Below are 22,682 nucleotides of genomic sequence, written 5' to 3' on the forward strand. Positions count from 1 at the left end.
TGTTGTGGGAAATAGTTGATATTTTCTCAAAAGGTTGGGAACAGAATTACCACATGATCCAGCAATTTGACTTCTGGGTAATTGAAGAATCTAGCATTATTCACAATAGTTAAATTGTGCAAGTAACCCAAATGTCCATCAGTAGATGAATGGATAAGCACAATGTGATACACACACACACACACACACACACACACACACACACACACACACAATGCAATATTATTCAGCCTTAAAAAGGAAGGAAATTGTGGCGAATATGCTAAAACATGGATGGACTTTGAAGTCATTATGCTAATTAAAATAAGCCAGTCACAAATAAGCAAAGGACGTTTAATTCCAGTTATATTACACTTACGTAGAATAGCCAAAATCATAGAGACAGAAAATATAATAGAGGCTCCTGGGGGTTAGCAGAAGAGGGGAATGAAGAGTTATTATGTAACGGGTAGAGAGTCCCAGTATTACAAGATAAAAAGAGTTACGGAAATGGATGATGGAAATGGTAGCACAACACTATGAATACTCTTGATATGGTTTAACTGTTAACTGTAAAAATGGTTAAGATGATAAATTTTATGCATTTTATTGTGTATTTTACCATAATAATAATTTTAAAAAAATGTAAAAAGGACAGGTGGAACATGCTTACAGTATTAATACAGTTAGAATCCCAGAAGGAGAAAATAGAGATAATGGGTCAAAAATATTATTTGAAGAGATGGAATCTAACAATTTTTAAACTAAAAAAATCAACATAGGGATTCCAGAAGCAGTTTGTTAGTAAACTTCTAACAAAACACATACAAAGGAAAGTATACGAAGTTACCTCAGATCAAAACTGCTTGAAAAGCAAAAGCAAATGTCTCTCTAGGGCTGGAAAAATAACAGCTACCAAGCAAAAATATACACAATGAAAATATTCCTTAAAAATAATGTGAAATAATTTTCACACAAAGACTGAAGAACATTGTCCCTAGCAGATTTCTCAGTAGAATTAAAAAAAAAAAAAAAAAGAATGAACAATGTATTCAGTCAGAGTCAGGAAGAAAATCACTCAAATTAAAACATGGAAACACAACTAGAAAAGGGTAGGGTCAAATGGAAGACAACAAGCTGAGAAAAGGGAAACATACAGATGAAAGTTTGTTTTGCAGCAATATCACAAAATGGTTAACTACAAAAGTATATTAAACTATAATGAGATAAAGATGCTTATTATAATCTCTAGTGGGACAATTAAAGAATAGTTAAAATGTTTTGCTAACAAATTACTTACAGGACAGAAGTGAATCACAGAAATTGTTTGATTCACCCAAAAGAAAGCAGCATAAAATGGAACAGAGCACAGATGGACCAAATGCAAAAAAATCTATAATAATAATAATATGATCGCAAATGTTATCTATTGATATCTATGTCAGTATTTAGTAATTATACTAAGTATGAATGGACTAAACCCTCCAAATAAAAGGCTAAACTTGTCAGATTTGACTTAAAAATTGTATGGTACTTAAAAGTGATACATTAAAATAAGGCTGTACAATGTGAATTTAAGACACAACCAGATACTCAAGGATAAGTTACCCACCTCAAAATCTTTAGGTTAAATGCATTTCCACATATCCACTGTTTTTGCCAAATAAGGTAACATTCACAGCTCTAGGCTGTGGATATCTTTGAGAGGCCATTTTCCAACCTCCCCCAGATACGCATCCAGATGTCCTTTCCTATCGGAACCTGACTTTACTCTTGGAGACTCTTAATCATATCTTGAGCCTGGTCTTCTGCATGGCTAGCCCTTCACCTGTAGGAAATGAGTTTCTCTTTAAACACTGTCAAGGAGTTGTGTCTTGATTTGATATTTGGCTGACAAAAGGCTTTCATTTTCCGTGTTCAATACGTCATTTACAGCCAGATCTGATAATACTTTTAATTGCAACCCCCCCCCCCCCACCGCATCTCTCCTCTGTATAGGAGATATTGCATGTACTACTTGGACCCATCGCAGTTCACAGTGGGTGACAATCTTGGTGATATCCGTGCTACAGCATGGCACAGGGCATATACACTTCACTTAGCACCAGTGCCATGCTCATTAATAACATCTGACCATTGAGGAGTCTAACTCCAGCTTTCAGTCTTAGAGGATTATAAACTGCTTCCTAAAATGAACCGGTTTAGGTTACTGAATTTCACTTGTCTTAGAGTGAGTTCCTAAAAGACACACCCTGAAATTAGGATTCATGTGTAAGCCTTTTATTAAGAAAATGCTCTTGGGGAAAAACAGTACAGAGGCAAAGAAAGCAGGGAGGTGAAGGGAAAGAAAACAAGCAAGAGGGCACTTCCAGACCAAGTTCTGAGGGAGGCAGTTCTAAAGCCATCCTACCCAGAAGCTCTGGAATGTAAATTATGCTTGGTTCCGGCTCAAGGCTTAGGAGCTGGTTTTTATTGTGCTGCACCCATCAGTTACTGGCTGCCCTGGGGAGACTTAACTCCCCATCACTGTAGTTCCGGGTATATGGAAAAAGGACGAAGAGGACCCAGGGACTTGAGAACAGTTTTCCAGAGACATGTTCCCAGAGCCAGCACACCAAAACCTGCAAGGGTCGTGTAGACATGGTAAAGGCTCTGAGGGTGTCTGAGCTTGTCATTGGCAGGGGCTGCAGTGACAATGAACATGGTTAGTTGTGTGCCACCAGCACCTCCCTACTGCCCCCCTACTCGCTCTTACCACCTTCTCATTGCTTCCCGAACATACCTGTCTTCAGCTGTGTTCGCCTTTCCTGTTCCCTCTCTTTAGAATGCTTATCTCTTGGATTTAAGAATGACTCCCTCTTGGCTCATAATAACCCTCCCAAGAAAGGCTTTCCATAACCACCATTTTCAGAATTATACTCTGCTCCCCACCATGAGCAACTTTGATAGGCTCCCTTCTCCTGCTATGTTTCCTTCATGACTCGTTACTTACAACATCCGAAGTTTATGTAGCTTGGCTTCAGATTCTCAGAATTATTACTTCCTGGCTTTGTAAATTACCTTCTTTTTTCTTCAGTATCTTTATGTTTCCCATGTCAGGGCTTTTGTTAATATTAGATGGGGTAATGTGGGTAATGCATGTAAACTTCTGAGAAAAAACGTGCAGGCACACATCAGATGTCCAATATGTGCAAGTGGGGGTGTGATTACTGCCTTTTCCACTCAGGATCTGAGCTCCAGTAGGCACAAGGCTTTCATCTACTTTAACTGCTTGCTCTCAGTAAATAGAACCTTTCCTGGCACATAGTAGGTATTCCAAAACACTGGTGAATCAATTCGTTTAATTAATTACACACGTTTATCTTTTTAACAAATTGATCCTTTCACTCTGTGGTTTCTCCCAGCTTTTCTTCATAATCAGTAGTGATGTCGGTGGCTGAATTGATTGTGAAAACAACTAAAATCAACACATCAGCCATGCCTCAGAAACTCAATTTTCTGAGAGACTGCACTGCCCCTGCCCTTTGCCACCTCTGTGGAAGACGGTGAAGAAGTGAAATCAAACGCAACAGATGGCATTTGAGTGTCTGCACATGGCAATTACCCATTCTTTTGGAAAATTGGACACTGATTATTTTGGCAACAGTTTTTATACTGCCACACTTCTACACTGGTTATTATTATTTTTTTACTGGCAGCTTGTTTCATTGTCCGTGTTTCATAAATCGACATCAGGAACAGTGGAGCAAATGACTCAGTGATGCCAACATGTCCCTTCCCTCTGCCACCATCTCATACCCCCTATGTTAGTAATTTGATTTAGGAGGAGTTAATTCTTCCCAGTTTGATAAAAAAATTATAGTGATGACTGAAGCTACACTCATAAGTATCGCTTAACATCCATGAAGCACAAGTCCTTTGAAGGGATATCTTCCAGTCCCCAGTATTTCTAAATCATCCTTAGAAATCTTTGTCACAGTTAAATGTGATCCCCATTAATGTATTGGCCCCAGTGTAGACCAAGTTATTTTCTATTTCCTTCCTAACTAGTTTTATTTTATTTTATTATTATTTTCACCATTTATTTCTTTTTGGGAGACAGAGAACAAGCTGGGGAGGGGCAGACAGAGAGGGAGACACAGAACCCAAAGCAGGCTCCAGGCTCCGAGCTGTTAGCACAGAACCCGATGTGGGGCTGGAATCCACGAACCATGAGATCATGACCTGAGCCAAACTCGGACGCTTAACCAAGTGTGCCACCCAGGTGCCCCCTTTTAAAAATTATTCTATTTTTTATTTTTATATTTTATTAGTTTTAAATCTTCTTTTTCTTCTTATCACCACAAGAATCCACAGCTCCATGCAAACATGCATGTCTATTAAAAGCAAACAATCAGGGGCGCCTGGGTGGCGCAGTCGGTTGAGCGTCCGACTTCAGCCAGGTCACGATCTCACGGTCCATGAGTTCGAGCCCCGCGTCAGGCTCTGGGCTGATGGCTCAGAGCCTGCAGCCTGCTTCCGGTTCTGCGTCTCCCTCTCTCTCTGCCCCTCCCCCGTTCATGCTCTGTCTCTCTCTGTCCCAAAAATAAATAAACGTTGAAAAAAAAAAAATTAAAAGCAAACAATCAATTAAAGAATCTAGTCCTGAAATCATTGCTGCGCTGTATGCTAACTAACTTGGATGTATATTAAAAAAAATGTTTTTTTTAAAAGCAAAGCAATCACACAAACAACAAGAACAATAACAGAACAAAGAGGATAATTGCAAAAAAAAAAAAAAAAAAAAAAAACCCAGAGGTCATCAGCCTTAGTTGTGAGGTTAAGTGAGCGCTCTAAGTGTTTGGACCTGTGCACTTAGAGCTTAAGGTTATGGAAGTCAGGGCACAGAATGGCCTTCTCTGACCATTACTGTAGTTCGTATTTATGGTGGTTTGCAATTTATTATTTGTTCTTGCTGTTGTTTGGTGAGGCCAAGGGAAAAAAGACCGAATTGAAAGCAAAAAAGTTTTGAAAATATATTAAAAAGACGCTGTAGAAGGATTTCCTTCTGCTCTCAGAGAAGGCATTAAAAATTCCAGAATCAGAATTTTGCTTGTTCTTCCTACAAACTCCCTCTAAAAAGTGAGGATCTATTAAAAAGTTCCTGAGGGAACATGTTACTGTTTTTGTAAAATGTCCTTCTAGTTTTTGGTTAGAACACGTCGTTTTTGGTTAGAACATGGGAAGCTACCACATGACACAAAATAGGAAAGCTTATATGCCTGAGGGTTCATGTTGTCAACTTAGCCCTTTATTTTCTGATGAAAATAATTAATACATTTAACTTCTACTTATCTTCATCAATTTTAGATATGATTTTCTGCACTCCTGCTATGAAAATCATCTGTGTCCTTACTACTTTGATAGTCTTTATTGTTCAGTCCAAATTGTCATTCTTTAACATTATTTTCCAGATTGTCGTAAAGAATGTTGATTATATGCACTAGACAAAGTTTTGTGGCTCCTTTTCTACTTTGTGACAAGCATGAAACTCAGGTTATGCGAAATGACTGAATCACATGGCATTAATTCATCCCTTTCTCTCCATTAAAGAAACCACAAGTGAACAAGAAAAGGAGCTAGGACAGCTCATGTATAAAGATACTAGCTTAATCCATTTAATAAATGTAATGTGCATCTAACACGAACACCAACAACTTTTTTTTTTATTTTTATTTTTTGAAAACAGAGTGTTACGAAAATTCATATGAAAAATTAACATGAAAGAATGGTAAGAATTCCTGAAAAAAAAACCCTAAAGAACTATGTGAGCAAACTGTAGCAACCAGGCATTTAAACATGCATATAATTCCTCGAAATGTTCCTGGCACCTACTGGGCAGAAAGACCAGTGCAGTAGAGTCAAAAATCTAGGAAGAGACTCAAGTGCAAATGAAATTTCAGTGCATGATAAAAATGGCATCGCCAATCATTGCTCCAGAGGTAGACTTTTTCAGCAAACCGTGGCAGAATGATTTAATAACCATTTAGAAAAAGAGAAATTTAGGTCCCGCTCACAGCACATACAAGAAGAAACTTCATACAAGTCATTAATGTAAGCAAAAATGAAATCACACACACTAACTGGAACATTGAATGAATTCCTCCACGCAAGAAAAGGCTTCTGAGCCATGACCAAACTTCAGATGCAGTAAAGGAAGTATTAATAAATACATAACGCTTAGAAACATACTTTTGCCTGAACATTTATCTAACTTAGAATACACATGATGTATGTAAATGGAAAGAGAATGAAAAGTGGCTGCTGATGAGGTCTGAGTTTCTGGGATGAAAATGAGCATCGTCTAGAATGTGAAAATGTTGTAGAATTAGTTGTGATGGGGCTTGTATAGCTGTATGAATACATTGAAACTGTTGGGTTATACATGTTGAATTGAGGGAGTGAATTGTACGTGAATTTTTTCTCAATAAAACCATTACCTTTAGAATGGGAGACATTACCTTTCCATGGGAGAAAACTGGTGTGTTCTTATCTAGCCAAGTGATCAAAATTGATACTTGACTGACAACAAGTCAAAATGACACCTGTGATTTCAGATATACGCCTCTAAGAAGGATGTTATCACTTATGTAGTATCCCTGCCAAAAATACAAAAGTTATGAATCTGGTTATATGAGAACAAAACCAAATCGGGGGATAGTTTAAAAAACAACTGACCTGTACCATTGACAATCCTTAACGTCATAAAAGACCAAGGCTGATCAGGAACATTTGTGGTAAGGAGGCTGCTGCGATGATGATGAAATATATTTCACCGTCTTTACCATTGACAACCCTTAACGTCATAAAAGACCAAGGCTGATCAGGAACGTTTGTGGTAAGGAGGCTACTGCGATGATGATGAAATATATTTCACCGTCTTGGAATGGATCACATATCAGAGAGGATACAAATCTATAAAGGGCCTTGAGATAACTGGTAAAATTAGAATTAAAATGTATCAGATAATAATTAGTGGACCAATATTAAATTACCTGAAATTGAAAGTTGTATTGTGATCTTCTAAGGAAATCTCCTTATTAAGAGATATTCATTAAAGCATTTCTGTGTAAAGCATCGAGTCAAGATATTTGCAACTTAGTCTCAGTTGGTTCATCGAAAATTCCATTAAAAATATACATATTCCATATAATGTAATGTATATAATACACACACTCATATATAAATATCTATTATAAAATATAAATTAAGAGACAGATGGAGGGGCGCCTGGGTGGCGCAGTCGGTTAAGCGTCCGACTTCAGCCAGGTCACGATCTCCCGGTCCGGGAGTTCGAGCCCCGCGTCGGGCTCTGGGCTGATGGCTCAGAGCCTGGAGCCTGTTTCCGATTCTGTGTCTCCCTCTCTCTCTGCCCCTCCCCCGTTCATGCTCTGTCTCTCTCTGTCCCAAAAAATAAATAAATGTTGAAAAAAAAAAATTAAAAAAAAATAAAAAAAAAAGAGACAGATGGAAACAGAGAAAGGAAGAAAGGGAAAAAGCCAATATGATAATAGGTAAATGAATCAGGAATCCATGTGGAGCTCGTAACTGTACTATTTTTGTTAAGTTGAAATTTAGTTTATTTTTTAATTAAAGATTCAAAAATGTATATATTTTTTATTTTTTTAATGTGTATTTATTTTTGAGAGAAAGACAGTTTATTTATGTTTGAGCAGGGGGGGGCACAGATAGAGGGCGACAGAGAGTCCGAAGGAGGCTCCAGGCTCTGAGCTGTCAGCACAGAGCCTGACACAGAGCTCGAACCTCTGAACTGTGAGATCATGACCTGAGCCAAAGTCAGATACTTAACTGACTGAGCCACCCTGGCGTCCCTTGTTTCTTAAGTGAGAGTGCAATTATTAAGGAAAATATTAAATTTACTGTTTCATTCATAGATGAAAAAATTATTTGGAAGCTGGTTTTCCAGGGCTGTTCTTACGTTACTTGTGCGCATGCTTCTGTGATGAGGGCGCAGAAGAAGGGCAGGCAGCACTGTGTTGGGGACCCTCTGGGGTGGGAAAAGGAAATTGGTGAACAGTCACCATTTCCTCTTGGGGGGCTTTTCACGATTTGGTAAAGTAGCAACAAGTATTGCTTCTGAAATGTTTTCAATATTTGAAGATCCTGGAAATTAGGTTTTTAAGTATCGATTAATGAGTACAAGTTATTTAGGGTGAGAGGAAAAAGTGGTATGACAAATTTAATGCATTTAGTGGAATATTCGTTATCCATTCTGAAGAAAAGGAAAATGTTTTGCTTCTTTTTTTGCTTTTCTAGGCGACCTTGCATTTATTTGTTAAGTTCTAGGCAGCAGTTTCCCAAATTTCAAACTTAAGTTGGCCGACAAAATGGTTCTATAAAGCTATTTCTTGGAACAAATCCATTTCTCTGTTCAGCGAGGTGACATCCAGCCAAAGCATTAATTAGTCACTAATCAAAACACCCAAGTGGTTTGTCTGAGTTCACACTTACCCCTCCACACTTAGCTGGGTCCTCACCTCGTGTGCATGTGTGTGTGGTGACGAAAAGAAAGGCCGGACAGAATATTTACGACACAGCCTGTAGCTGTTTGCAAGAGCCAGTGTGATAGGATTCCCTTTCTAGTAATTGAAGGTGGGATTGGTTCCAGCAGAGTCGGGAGAATAGTTACATTTGGAAGCAGGCAGACAGTTTTACTCATTTTTGCCTTGGTACAGGCGATACTGGGTAATCACGCGTAGGCCGAGGACTGCATGCGTCATTCTGGGTAATGGAATCAATTATCAATGACTGGAAATCTTTACAGCTATTTCTGTGTGACAAGGTTAACACTTACACCCCAGACCTCCAAGTGTATTACAAAATAAGGAAAATGTCCTCTAATCTCAGTGACCAGTGATTAGAGAGTCCTGAAGGAGACCCATGCATGCGTATGCATCTATTATATGATTAAAGGTGGCATTTTCAAATCCGCAGTTGAGGGGCGGGGGAGGATTAAAAAATTGACTTGGAATTAAATGGCTGTGCATTGTGAAAAAGGCAATGCAAAACAAAACAAAACACGTGCATACGTCACATCATATAATAAGATGTAATCCAAAACCAGTGAGCAGTTAATATGAAAAAATATATATAAAGTATAATACACTATTGGAGAACATTTTTATAATTTTTGTGACATGGGCCTTTAAAAAAATTTTTTTTTAACATTTATCCATTTTTGAGAGAGACAGAGCATGAGTAGGGGAGGGGCAGAGAGAGAGGGAGACACAGAATCCAAAGCTGGCTCCAGGCTCTAAGTTGTCAGCACAGAGCCCGACACAGGGCTCGAACTCACAGACTGTAAGATCATGACCTGGGCTGAAGTCGGACGCTTAACTGACTGAGCCGCCCAGGCGCCCCAATGACATGGGCCTTTTTAAGCATGACACGTTTATCACAAGTCCTAAGGAAACAACTGAGTAATTTGTGTTCTTAAAAATGAAAAAAAAATATATATAAAAGATTATATATAGTTAAAAGAATCTCAAATTGGTGAAAATGTTAACAAAGTACATAATAAATGATACTTTTTTATATAAAGAGTTCTTTGGATCAATATTAAATGATTATTAAAAGTAGAGAAGATATAAAAGTATATTAATAACATATATTGAGCACTTATCATCTTAGATGGTATGTTAGGTGCTATACATAGACCGTGTGTGTGTGTGTATGTGTTATGTAACACTTATTATTTATTGAGTCGCTGTGTGCCAGCAACTATGGTAAGTCATTGTTACTCATATTACTCAATCCTCACAGCATTCCTATGCTGGAGGTACTCATTATCTCTTGTCTACAGAGTAAGAAAATGTGCCTCAGAGAGTTAAGTACGTTCCTGAGGAGTTCTTACTACTTACGTAGTAATCAGACCGTCCCAGAGCCCAAGATGTTAACCGCTATATTATTTGATATTATAAACCCTTGTATCATTATTTATAACAGTGACTATTTTGGAAATGGGAGTCAACTATATTATGGGGTACATCCATAATTTGGAAGAATAGTGGATAAACAGTACAATGTAGATCTGTGTTTGTGAGCAGAAGAGTGAAAACACTTCCAGAACATACTAGTAAGTGGGGGAAAGTGTTAGAGAACACACCGATCGATCGTGTGTTCAAAATCTAGCTATGTTCACATGTCCCTCAAAAGCATAGGGAAGGCATTGAGTTGGTACAAGTCGGTTGTGAATGTGGTTTTTTCCGGAGTGTGGAGAGGAATACAAGGGAGAGGAGGTCAAGGACTTTCCATTAGTTTTTCTATGAGTCTAACATTTAAATCTTCTACAAAGAATAGACATTTATAGGGCGCCTGGGTGGCTCAGTCGGTTAAGCATCCAACTTCGGCTCAGGTCATGATCTCACAGTTCGTGGGTTCGAGCTACGAGTCAGGCTCTGTGCTGACAGTTCTCAGCCTGGAGCCTGCTTCGGATTCTGTGTCTCCCTCTCTCTCTGCCCCTCCCCTGCTTGCACTCTCTCTCTCTCTCTCTCTCTCTCTCTCTTTCAAAAAATCAATCAACATTAAAAATTTTTTTAAAAAGAATAGGTATTTATATTACCATTTGAAAAAATCACAAGCCACATCCACAGTGAGAGTTAAGAACACATTGTTCTGTGTTTTTTAGGAATTGTAGGTCTGTGTGCGCATGCATAGTGTTTGAAATAGGTAATAGGTTACTGTTACAGGAACAAATTCAACCAGACCCGTTGTCACAGCGTTCTGTGAAACAGAACCCACTGTAACAGTGTTAGTCTTGATAAGTATATACTTCTCTTTGGTCACAAATTAACTGATGGAGCTATTTGGGAATTTTTATGACTGATTAATAACAAATATTCCCTATATTCAAAGTATTGTGTTAATTTCCTTTCAAAACATAGGTCCGTTTTTTTTATTTATGGAACAGCATGGTACTCTTGATATGTTTAATAATGTTTCCTCAGAATATGCTTTTTAGATTCGGCACGTGTTTAACCTCTGTGGCTCTAAAATGGTAAAAATGTGTCAAATAGAGCAAGCCCTAATTCCTTTCCCATGTACACTTTGTACTCTTAATTTTCCCTCCAAGTAGAAATCTTCCTGAGATTTCCCCCCAGTCCACTCTCTGACCCTCAGGTCAGAAAATGAGGCTCATTTCTCTCTCCCTATAATTCTTTCATGTGCCACGTTTATGGCTTCCACCTTGAGTGCCATTACCGCTGAAGCTGAGTTATTATATAGCAAATTGAAATGAGCCAGGAAATGTGTTTCTCACAATATTTCACAATTCCTAACACAGGTACAGGCTCTGATAGAATCCCCAAAATTGCCATCAGAGTTCAAATTGAATGTGAACCATGGAATGCTTCAGTTTACACTAGAAAGATCTATCACTGCCCCGCATTTGGCATGGGGTCAATCTAAAGCCGAGATCTTAATCAGTGGGGCTGCCATTTGGATACCCATAAATAATGCAGTTGTGAATTTATCTTTGATCACCCTTTGTTGTCTTTCAGCATCACAGCGTAGACTGATGTTCCTTGTTTAATAGAAGCACATGTCGAAAGGCGGGCAGATGCCTTTCAGCACATCCTCAGTATTCTTGTTTCCAGTGTAATATCTTACTGAGGTACAGTAGCTCATACACAGAAAAGTGCGCTATGGTATACAGCTTAATGACTCCCACACATTAACGCTCAAGTGACCCGGAGTCAGATGAGGAAATTGATCATTACCACCGTCCCAGTTTGCTGTCACCCCTGCCCTACAAATTGCCTGAAATTTGTAGGCAAAATCTGGTGCTGCTGTCTGCCAGTGACCACACGAATGCTTGTATGTGCTTTTGCCGCTGCTGCAAGGAAGTCACGGTTTTGCCTTCCTTCCCCCCAGTCCATCGCATTCCACCCAAGTGCCTCCAATTGCAGAATTAGAGCAGAGAGCTGTTAGCAAGGGCATGTGGTAAATGGCCTTGTGGGACCTTACACCTCTCACTCAGAACAACAGGCTCAGAAGAGCAGGTGTGGTGTTACCAACAAACACAAACAGCACACCTTCTACGGGTCTTTGAAAACCTAAAGGAACCGTGTTGTGCACACAAGGAAGATCTCATGTTGCCTGGACCCTCCTTGGGAAGCAGACATTTGAGAGAAGAATTGAGGTGCTTGAAAATTAATTGTAGGGAGTCAAAAAAGACTCGTGGGTTCTTTGTGTTGCAGGTTTTAAAAAAAAGGTCCCCTTATTTTATTTGACTTTACTGTAGAAATTCAGTATTCCCAGATGTCGGAAGAATGATGTGATGATCGTCACCTCCCAGTTTCCATCTTCCTTCGTCTCTGCCCCACCTCCACATCCCCTTCCTTATGGATTGTTGACATACATCCAAAATATGACCTTGTTTCACGTGTGAATATTTATCACTATACCTAAGAGGTAACACTTTCAAAATATAACTGCAGTATTACTTACCATGCCTAAAATATGCATAAAAATTGATTCCTTAACAGAATAAAATATTTAGACACTGCTCAGATATCTCTGTATCATAACTGTTAAAGGATTTTTACACTTAAGGACCCAATGAGGCCTACACATTGCAATTGGTTGATAGGCTGCTTCAGTTTCTTTTAATCTATAGATTTTCTCTCTCTTGCTCTCGTTCTTCCCCTTTTCTATCTCTTGCAGTTCATTTAGTGAGGACTCAAGTGGTTTTCCACAATATGGTTTTAACTGATTGCATCTGTGGGGTGTTACGTAACGTGCTTTTCATTTTCAGTCCCTTGGTTACTGTGAGAGGCTTGATCGGATTCTGGAATGTGCCACTGTGTACTTCGTCAGAACACACACATAGTCTAGTTTTCGCTCCTCCGGTGGTTTTGGCCGTTACTGATAATCATTTCCTGTTATTTATCTTGCATTCTCAAAATTGTGATGTTCGGACTGTACTGTTTTCCTTTATAGTTCTCAGTGTATCCATAAAAAATCCGTAAAGAGAAATCTCAACACTAGATTATCAAGTTACCCATTAGTTCATATTAGAAAAGCTGGATAGACACTCAGTTCTTTCCTTACGGTTTCAGATAGTTTCCTTAGAAGCTCAAGTGTGGCCAAAGTGTGCCCAGTCCCCGCCCTGCCACTTGAAAGGTGTGTAACATTGGGAAAATTATTTTTCCTCTCTGCAGATAATTGGTAAAGATTTTGGACAGTTAGATAAATTGTGCATACAACTCATACCGACCTTCTTGCATATAGTAAGAACTCAGTCCATCATCATCATCATCATCAGTTTGCTTAAATCTCGCAGATCCAGTCTTCACAGGTGGATAACCTAGTTAGGAACTTTGTTAGAAGCCATATGGCCTGAGGACAGAGGAGAAAACAGGGAATCCTAGTTTTAAAAGTAAATATAGTCATGAAACTGCAGTCTTACTGAGTTAATGATTACTTAGGTCCCAAGCGGATGAAAATAAGCTGCAGCCATTCTGGATTTATGGATGTCACATACGGAAAAGCAGAAGTACATGCATTGCTGACTCATCCCCTAAACAGAAATGAGAACGTTTGTTTTTCCTGTTGTTTGGTTACTATACAGCTATGGAAACATAGAGAAAAAATGTTGGGAGTCACAACATTAAACAAATTGATCTAAGAGCTGAATGAAATATATATATATATATATATATATATATATATATATATATATACATATATATATATATATATGTATATATACATATACATCACAAGCAAGGGAGGGGTAGAGAGAGGGGAAGGAGAGAAAATCCTAAGCAGGCTTTGTGCTGTCAACATGCAGCCCAGTGTGGGGCTCGGACTCACAAACTGCATGATCATGACCCAAGTGGAAAACAAGAATCAGATGCTCAACTGACTGAGCCACGCAGGCGCCCCTGAATTGTTTTCATGGTACTTGGAAAGAATATCCAGACTTCAAGCTTCTCTGCCTTTCTTATATGCCCTCTCCTGGGTGAATGGGTCTCAAAATGCTATGGAGTAATATGGGACCACAGCTCGGTAATAAGGGATTTGAGATAGCAAAATAGAGCTAAAAAAAAAAAAAAAAAACAGCAACAAAAAAACCCCCAAATAATTGGGGCGGTTGGGGGGGACTGTAAGAGGAGACAGGGAATCAAACCACAAGAGACTCTTAATGATGGAGAACAAACTGGGGATTGATGGAAGGAGGAGAGTGGGGGGACAGTAGACTAGATGGGGGATGGGCACTAAGGAGGGCACCTGTTGGGATGAGCACTGGGTGTCGTATGTGAGTGATGAATCACTGAATTCCACTGCTGAAACCAACACTGTAGTCCTGTATGTTCACTAACTAGAATTTAAATTAAGATTTGAAAAGAGAAAAAAAAAAACAGTGTTGAGTGCATGCATGTAAACTTGAGATATGCTGCAACATGTATACAACTGTCATATGATATGAAAATACCTGTAACTTGTAACTCACGGGAACTGCTACTGTTGCCTACATTCAAAACTGAATGAAGCAAATGCTCAATTTCAGTTGGGGGTTAGTAAAAATAAAGATGTAGTTTATCCCCCCCCCCCCACAACAAAAGAACAAACATACATACATACATACATATGTACATAAAGTTATTTGCAGTTATAACATTATATAACTTTACTGACACTTCCCAAGCAGAAGCGAATACAAATAATAATTTTAAAATAAAGCCACATCCATTATATTATGTCCATCATGTTAACTAATGTGGTCCCTAAGTGACTGTACTGCTGAATGCCGTTTAAAAAGAGGAGAATTGTAACGAAATCAATGGAGAGCAGAGTTTAAATCTGTCTTCCCTCTGTTTCTTATTAATGGATTAGTATTTTCTTTAAATGTGTTAAAAGGAGTAAAAGCCCTCTGAGATAGTCACCTGCTCTCTTCTGTCTTCCAAGAATGTAACCTGTAACCGTGAAAACGGAGATGACCCTAGAATTTGTCTGTTGGATTGCAGCACATCCTCCGACTCCCGCTCCGGCTCGTTGGGGATGGGAATGCTGTCTGCGTTCTGTTTGCGTATCCGGAGCAGGATGGCAGCTCCGTTTGCAAAGCTCCTGGTCTAGTGTTGAGATCTGACCAACTTTAATCCAGATGCTGATGCAGGTCTGAGACTGTACGTTTTTAGGTCTCACCTTCTGACCTGCTTTTACTCTAAATAGATGCAGTTCGTGGGAAATAACAAGACTGTCACCTTCTCCTGCGAAGTAGGATTTTTGTGCCTGCAAGATCTAACTCCCCACCATGACTTCCTCCCTGAATCCATCTTGGCTGATTCTCTCAGTATGTCCGCCTTCTGATCAAAGTAAAGAAAAAAATATTGATGAAAGACTAAAAGAGGATTAGGAAAACAAGTATCTGGGAGGCAGGACAGTTGCTGTTTGAAGGGTGACACAGAATTACTTTTCAACCCAGAGTTCGATGATTGAGAAATGAAGGGTATGTCTACCTATTTGGGGAAGGTGTGGGTGTGGTCAGCCACCTCTGCTGTTCTCAGCTTGGCTCAGCATGTGTGTGTTTGTTTTTAAACATAGTTTCTTTCCCATTTCAGTTATTGGACATTGCTCCTTAATTTTGACAACCGGTTGGCCTTCAGTCTGGCTTTCATGTATTTCTGTCTTCCCAGGTATTTTTGTTAGAGGTTGCTGGACCAGTGCCATTTTTTAAAAACAGTTTTATTGAAATATAATTTAAAGGCCATACGATTCATCCACTTAAGTATACAATTCACTGTTTTACAGTGTGTTCACGGAAATGTGCAACCACCACCATAACCAATTTAAGACATTTTAAAAGACGTTAAAAATAAATCCCACATTCACGCTTCATTTTTCCTCCACCGCCCCCCTTCCACTCAGTCCCAGACAACTTATAATACATGTTCTGTCTCTATAGATTTGCTTTTTCTGGACATTTCATACAAATGGGGCCATACAATATGTGGTCTTTTGCGACTAACTTATTTCACCTAGGAAAATGTTTTTAAGGTTCATGCATGTTTTAGCATGTATCAGCACTTGATTCCTTTTTATGGCCAAATGATCTTCCTTTGTATCTATCCCATTTTGTTTATCCATAAGTCAGTTAATAGACATTTTCTTTGGCTCTACCTTTTGGCTATTATTAATAATGCTGCTGTAAACATTTGCGTACAAATTTTTGTGTGATGTATTTTCCTTTTACTTTCATTTATCTTGGGAATACATCTGGCAGTAGGATTTCTCAGTCGTATGGTAGCTTTATCTTTGTGTTTAACTTCTTGAGGCAGTGTGTTTTCCGATATGGTTATGCTATTTTATACTACTACCGGTGACGCATGGGAGGCCCACGTTTTGCACATCCTCATCAATACTTTTGATTATCTGTTAAATTATAACTATCCCTATAGGCATGAAGTGATGTCTGATTGTGGTTTTGATTTTAATTTTCTAGTGGCTAATGATGTTGAACATCTATTCATGAGCTTATTGGTCACTTACAAGTCTTCTTTGGAGAAAAATCTAATCAGATCCTTTAATTCTATTTTTTAATTGGGTCTTCGATTTTTTTTTTTTATTGAGGGATAAGAGTTCTTTATATAGTTTAGATATAACTCCCTTATCAGATATATGATTTTTAAATACTTTATCCCATCCTTTGAGTTGTCTTTTCACTTTTTTGGTGATATCCTTTGCAGCACAAAGGTTTTAAAGTTTAATGTAGTACAACTCTTTTTTTTTTTTTTCCTTTTGTCACTTGTGCTTTAGTGACAAGGTTTACTCCCGTGTTTTATTCTCTAAGGGTTTTATAGTGTTACTTCCTACACTTAAGTCACTAATCCAGGGTGAGTTAATTTTAGGGTGTGATATGAGGTAGAGGTCCACCTTGATTCTTTTGCATGTAGATACCTGACTTCATGCTACCCTGTATTGAAAAGACTACTTTTTCCCATTGAATTGTCTGGTGTCCTTGTTGAAAAATAACTATCATAAATGTAGAGGCTTATTTCTAGACTCATAATTCTATTCCATCAGTCTGTAAGTCTATCCTTAGGCCATTACAATGCAGTCTGGATTATTGTAGCTTTACCATAAGTTCTAAAATCAGGAGATGTGTTCTCTCCAACTTGGTTCCTCTCAAGATTGTTTTCACTATTCTGAAACCCTTACATGTTTACATTAAATTAAGATCAGCTTGTCATCAGTTTCTGAATCAATGCTAGTTGAGCTTTTGATAGGGATTATATTGAACCTGTAGATCAACTTGGAAAGTACTGACATATTAGCAATATCAAATCTTTTCATCAATAATCATAGGTTGTCTTTTAATTTATTTAGATCTTTTTCTTTTCATTTCTTTCAGTAATGCTATGTAGCTTTCAGTGCTTAAATCTTACACTTTTTCCTTTAATTTTAACCTGATTATTTTGTTCATTGCCATGCTATTGTAAATTGTTAGTTTATTTTTCAGAATGGTCATTGCTACTCTACAGAAATATAATTGAATTTCTGTATATAGATCATGAATCCTGCAACCCAGCTGAATTTATTATTTCTAATGGATTTTTTGTGGGTTCCTCCAGTTTTTCTAAAGATAGGTTCGTCATCGAGAGAAAAGCTTTATTTTTTTCTTCTTTCAAAGTGGATGACTTTCATTTCTTTCTTTCCTTTCCTTTTCTTTTCTCTCTTCTTTTTTCTTTTCTTTCTTGCCTATTTGTCCTGAGTAAAACCTTTTGTATAATGTTGAATAGAAGTGGAGAGAGAAAAGACCCTTCTCTCTTTCTCAGTCTTATGGAGAAAACATTCAGTATTTCAGCATTCAGAAAGATATCAGCTGTAGGTTTTTCATAAATATTGCTTATCAGATTGAAAAAGTATCTTTCTATTTCTAACTTATTGAGTAATTTTTGTTACAAAAGAGTGTTATATTTAACAAATAGGTTTTCTGAATCTACTGACATAACTGTGTGGTTTTTGCACTTTAACCTGTATTACTGTTGTGCATTACATTAATTGAATTTCATACGTTAAAACAATGATATATTCCTAGGAAAATAGAACCATTTATATGCGTTGCTAGGTATGCATTGCTAATATTTTGTTAAGCGTTTTAATGTCTTTATTTTTTTCAAAAAAAAGATACTGGTTTATAATTTTGTTGTGGTATTTTTGCATGGTTTTGATACCAGTGTAATATTAGCCTCGTAAAACTAACAGTATCACATTTAATTTAATTCTTGGAAGACTTTGTGAAGAGCTAGTATTAATTCTGCTTTTAACATTTGGTAGAATTTACCAGTAGAACCATCTCTGCCTAAGGTTTTCTTTTTAGTAAGTGCTTACATTACTGATTCAACCTCTTAAGCTCTGGTTCTAGAGGTCAGAAGTCTGAGACGTGTATCACAGTCTGTGCTCCTGCTGAGGGCTCTATGGGAGAATCAGTTTCCTGTGTCCCGGGTTCTAGGTGCCGTTCTATTCCATGGCCCGTGGCCCCTGAACAATATCTTTAAAATGCATCACTCCCACTTTTGCTCCTGGAGACAGGTGTCCTGTCTTACCCTGATGCTCCTGCCTTCCTCTTACAAAGACCCTTCAGATTACACTTGGCACACCCAGAAAATTCAGGATAATCTTTCCATCTCCAGATCTCTACCTTAGTCGCATCTTCAAAGCTTATCATTCAAGGTAACATATTTGCATATTCTGGGGACTTAGGACAGAGACATATGATTGGAGTTTCCTCCTATGTGACAAGTGTCTCCCCTCACCCCCTGAAATTTTTAAGGTTTGCTTGTCTTTTACCTTTTTTACTGAGATATGCCTGTTTGTGGATCCCTTTGTGTTTATTCTGTTTGTAGTTACTTGAGTTTCTTGGATGTGTACTTTAATATTTTTTCAACAAATGTGGGAGGCTTTTAGTCATTATTTCTTCAAGTATTTTTGTCACTCGTATGTTTCTCCTGTCTTTCTGGTTTCCATTAAGTGCATGTTGGTGTACTTAGTGCTATCTCACATTTCTTCCAGGCTCTGTTCATTTTTATTTAGTTTTTTTCTCTTTGCTCTTCATATTTAGATTTAGATACTTATCTGTCTTCAAGTTTGCTAATGCTTTCTCTGCCAACACAAATTTACTGTTGAGCCACCATCTTGAACTTTGTGTTTACTCTCCAGTATGTTACAACTCCGGTATTTCCATTTTTAAAAATAATTTCTACTTTAATGATATTTTTTGAATTTAATGTGATATGGCCATCATACTTCTCCTTATTTCTTTATTCATCTTTCCTTTTCATTCTTTGTATATATTTTTGATAGTTGCCTTGAATTTGTTTCTCTTTAAGTCTTCATCTGGCCCCGCTCAAAGGCCGTTCTGTTGCTGGCTTTTATTGTTGTATATGGTCACCTTTCTATGTTTCTATGTGTGTATCATAATTTTGTTGTTGATGACGAGATTTTTTAGATCCTGTTTTGTAGCAACTCTGGATATTGACAGCCCTCTCTGACCACTGTATCTAACTCACAGCAGTTATTGTTGTGGTTTGTAGTTTGCTTATTTCCTTATTTGCTACCTTACTTGGTTGGACTATTTTACTGAACTGCATTTACCCAAGAGTGTTCAGTCTTTGATGTTTCTTAGAAGCTGTAGCCTTTCCCTTTTCTTTTCCAGGGATTAGAGTAATTTTAGCGGGACTCGCTTGAAAGTCTCCTTCTCTGATCTCTCTAATACATTGCTAACTAATCTGCCTTTTTTCCACTTTATTTAAATATAAATGACACATAATATAGTGTAAGTTTAAGGTGTAGAATGTATTGATTTGATACACTTATATGTTGCAAAGTGATTACCACCATAAATAGAAATTTGGTAAATAGAAATTTATACTCTTGGACCAATATCGTCTCATTTCCTCTGTCCTCAGCCCCTGGTTAATCACCATTCTGCTGTATGTGGGTATGAGTCTGACTCTTTTAGATTCTACATACAAGTGATATCCAAAATATTGATCTTTGCCTTCCTTATTCGTGTACCATAATGCCTTATGGGTCATCCATGTTTTCCCAAATGGCAGGATTTCCTTTCCTTCTTTCTTGTGGCTGAATAATATTTTACTGCATCTTACATAAATTTATCACATCATTGTTCATTCATCCATTGACAGACTTTCAGGTTGCTTCCATATCTTGTCTGTTGTAAATAATGTAGAGAGAGTGCAGGTACTTCTCCAAGATCCTGTTTTCATGTCTTTTAGATAAATGCACAAAAATGAGATTGCTGGATCGTGTGGTCGTTCTGTTTTTAACGTTTTGAGGAACCTCCATACTGTTTTCCAGAGTGGCTGCACCAGTTAGCAATTCCCACCAGCAGTGCACACGTGTCCGTTTTCTCCACATGCTCACCATCACTTGTTGTCTCTTGACTTTCTGATGACAGTCACTCTAACAGGTGTGAGGTGGTTATCTCATTGTGCTTTTGATTTGCATTTCCCTGATGATGACTGATGGTGAGCACCTTTTCATGTTGGCCATGTGTGTGTCTTCCTTAGAAAACTGTCTGTCCAGTTACTCTGCCCATTTTTTAAAGTGGTTTATTTGTCTTTTTGCTATTGAGTTATAGTTCTTAATATATTTTGGATATTGACCCCTCATCAGATATATTATGTGCAAATATTTTCTCCTATTCTATTGGTAGTCTTGTTACATTGTTGATCATTTCTGTTGCTGTTCAGAAGCTTTGTAGTTGACATATTCCCAGTTGTTTATTTTTCTTTTGTTTTCTTATGTTTCTTCTGTTTGTTTGTTTTCTTTTGTTTGTGCTTTGGGTGTGATATTAAAAAAATCATTGCCAAGATCAGTGTCAGGGAGATTTTTTCCCCATGTTTTCTTCCAGGAGTTTTGCGTTTTCAGTTTCTGAGTTTAAGTCTCAGGCATTTTGAGTGAATTCTTGTGTGTGGCATAAGATGGGGTTCCAACGAGGAGCCTGCTGCAGTCGCCACAGAACTCAGGCACCCTGGACCCCGTGCCTCCACTGGGATGCTGAACTTGGACGTGGCTCTTGGCTGCCTGTAGGCCTCAAGGGTTTGCCTCTCCTACTGGAGCTGCACGCTGCCATGATGGGTTCTTCGTCCTCGTCTCTCAATGCCAAGCCCGAGGCTGGTGAGTTCCATGGACCAAAACAGTATTTCATGCTCTGAGTAAACCAACAGCTGGTGTTTTCAGCTTGCATGGTGGGAGGCGGGCTCTGTGTCTGTTAAGACTCATCAGGTGAGGCGTTGCCCACCCATAAAAGGGAGACTGGATGCTTGTCAGGGAGAACAGGATAAACGTCCACTACTGTGTACCTGTTTGTCTGACAGGTTTATTATTTCTGGCTGTACAGCACAGAGAATTTTCCTCACATAGTTAAACTTCAAAGGCAAAAACAAAACAAAGCAACTTCAGCCTAATGGAATACACCATCTTTCGTGACTTTAAAATGCATTCTCGCCTTCCCCCAAGGAAGGGCAACTGAACGTCTCACCTGTTACCCATCCAGCAGGATACCTGCGGAAGTGAACACTGCTACTTTTCTTCTGGCTTCAACATGCCTTCATATTTTTTTTAATGTTTTTATTTATTTTTGAAGGAGAGAGACACAGCATGAGTGGGGGAGGAGCAGAGAGAGAGGGAGACAGAATCAGAAGCAGGCTCCAGGCTCCAAGCTGTCAGCACAGAGCCCGATGCGGGGCTCAAACTTACAAACTGTGAGATCATGACCTGAGCCGAAGTCAGACGCTCAACCAACTGAGCTACCCAGGCGCCCCATATTTTTTAACTACAGAATTATCACCACAAATATGCCCTATAGAAAATTCTAGGAGGAATGAAACTGAAAGAAAATGAAGGAGGAAATAAAACACAGGACTTTGGGACTCCACGTACTCAAGTGGCTGGAGTGGTTGAAACCTTCCTTCAAACATAAAAAAGAGAATGTGTTCCACGTGCCTGTTCCCCAAGTTGGTGCACTTCTCCCTGTACCCTAAATGGAGACGCTTCTGTCATTTCAGTATCCGTTAGTGCAAGGTACCACCCTTTCTAGCTTCAGTTAGCTAATCAAAGGGAAAAAAATCACAAAGGCCTCAGGCTGAGTTAGCATAATAATCTATAATCTCTGATAAAGTCTGTGACAGAGACAGATTGACTTTCTGAGAGTGTGCTGGGCAAGGAGATGCCGAAGTGGCCTGAAGTGCACACCAGGTCGAATCGAGGCTGTTGGGGAACACGCTTCTTATTTGGCATTGGAAGTTACAAGAAAGAGAGGGGGTGGATGGAATAAAAAAAAAACGAGCAAACTAAAAATGATCATCAGCTTGCATTGTCTTTGCTTGAGATCGATTACTCAGCTACCAAAACTCATAATTGCCTTTTGGAAAGTGAATTTTTTTTTCCAGTGCTCATATTATCACCCAGATCACTGTCAACACCAATTAACTGGTCTGCGTAACGTAAAGATTCTTTCAAAGACACAGCCATATGGTATCCGCGAGTTTCTTTTTTCTTTTGTCTCATGCCAGCAATGAGCATCGAGTAAAATGACTTTCTCCATAGTAATTTGCTTTGTGTTGGTAATAGTTTCTCAGCTGACCCCTGCTCCTTTCGCTACATTTGAGCTCCTT

The sequence above is a fragment of the Lynx canadensis genome, chromosome D1, assembly GCF_007474595.2.
Source record: "Lynx canadensis isolate LIC74 chromosome D1, mLynCan4.pri.v2, whole genome shotgun sequence".
Taxonomy (NCBI): domain Eukaryota; kingdom Metazoa; phylum Chordata; class Mammalia; order Carnivora; family Felidae; genus Lynx; species Lynx canadensis.